This window comes from Brassica oleracea, chromosome C7, assembly GCF_000695525.1.
Source record: "Brassica oleracea var. oleracea cultivar TO1000 chromosome C7, BOL, whole genome shotgun sequence".
Lineage (NCBI taxonomy): Eukaryota > Viridiplantae > Streptophyta > Magnoliopsida > Brassicales > Brassicaceae > Brassica > Brassica oleracea.
Genome location: NC_027754.1, coordinates 21,147,490 through 21,149,204, shown reverse-complemented (window position 1 = coordinate 21,149,204; position 1,715 = coordinate 21,147,490). Strand labels below are relative to the sequence as shown.

At 43.4% G+C, this 1,715-nt stretch overlaps 1 pseudogene; it reads left to right on the top strand.

Moving 5' to 3' along the window:
* The first annotated feature begins 222 nt into the window (after nucleotides 1-222).
* LOC106302828 lies at nucleotides 223-1,590 on the top strand (annotated as a pseudogene).
* The last annotated feature ends 125 nt before the right edge of the window (nucleotides 1,591-1,715 follow it).

Genomic DNA, 1,715 nt, shown 5'->3' with positions numbered 1-1,715 from the left:
AAAGATTCTAAGAATCATCTCAAGTGATTACGAAAACACTTTGTAATACGTTGTAATGCTTCCTGATTAATATAAAGGGGATTAGTAGTGCCTTTGGTACATTCTCAAAAGTCAACCATCTTGTAGTCATTAAGCTAAGCAAACCGCTCCCTTAGAAAATGTATCACACGAGGCTTTTGTTTTTTTATAAAAGGCTCGTTCATCCGGTAGGAACCATAACTCATTGTCATGTCACGATTTACCTTATACCCTTCTTTCTTGCTCCTGTTACGGCTTGTTGCCGCTCAAAGCACCGATACTGAAGGAGGAGCAGGGTTAAAACCAACCACGGCTATAATCATGATCGTATTCGTCAGCGTTTTCTTCTCACTTGGATGTGTCTCCGTCGCATGGGCGGAGGTAGAGAGGGGAGTGTGGGGTCAGGTGACCCCACTAAAATTGGAGAAAAAAAATTTTGGTGTATTTTTTTAAAAATTATTGTAATATTTAGTTAAATATAGTATTTGACTCCACTAATTTATGTATAAATTTTTATGTCCTTTTAATTTTGTAAAAAAAAAATATATATTTCTGTAATAATAATATATACATATTAAATTTATATATTATGACTCCAGACAAAAAAATATTTCTGTCTCCTCCACTACTCCGTCGTCTACATGCTAAAGTGTCTCACGCAAGCTCTAGGGATCGACGACGGATTAAGATCCGGCGACAGGGGAAACTGGCTTAGCGAGAGGCAGACGGCGTGTGGGCTCGACGCGTCTGTCATAGAAACATTTCCAACGTTCCGTTACTCCACCGTGAAGACGTTGAGAATTGGCAAAGCAGCCTTAGAGTGTCCCGTTTGTCTTAACGGGTTTGAGGACGATGAAACGCTGCGGTTGATTCCTCAATGCTGCCACGTGTTCCATACTTGTTGCATAGATGCATGGCTACGTTCTCACGTCACGTGTCCTCTCTGCCGTGCCAATCTCGTTCCTGTACCGGGTGAGTCTGTTTTTTTCGAGATATCCGGTTTAGCTAGAGAATCCGGTCAGAACTCTCCCCGAACGTTGATTTCTGATGATAACCGGAGAAGGATTTTGGGTTCTCCGGACGAGCGGTTGATTGACTCAATGGCTTGGTCAGGTAACAAGAGCATGCCACGTAAGTCCATGTCTACTGGTTGGAAGTTAGCCGGATTGTTTAGCCGGTTGAGTTCTACCGGTCAAATGAGGGAAACTCTAGACCGGTTCACGCTAAGGTTACCGCAGGAGATACACGACCAGCTGGTGAACCAAGAGTCAAAAGGGCATATTGCGTTACCTCAAGTGAGGAGCTCGATACGAGGGTACAGAACCGGAAGCCTAGGGACTGAAAGAAACTATTTTTACTTTGAACGGTTTGATCAAGCGGTCGGTTACACCGAAGACCATTTTCTATAACTCCTCCGTACTGTACCGGGTCAATTCAGTCTCTGGATATCCACGGAGGTCAGGAGCCTGCTGGTCCACACAAAGGCTTGATTGAAGCAAATCAGCAATAAGGTCACCGTTTGATCCGTTAGTCAGTGGAAAGAACAATGTCGGTGATGCGAGTCAGGTGTGAACAGGTTTAATAAAATAGGGTTTTGTTGAGAAATTTACGAAGAAAAATCTGCATATGTTATACCATTTAGTGATCGATCCATTTATCAGTCCGTGTAGCAAGACGGGCCAAGCCCATCCGCAGGA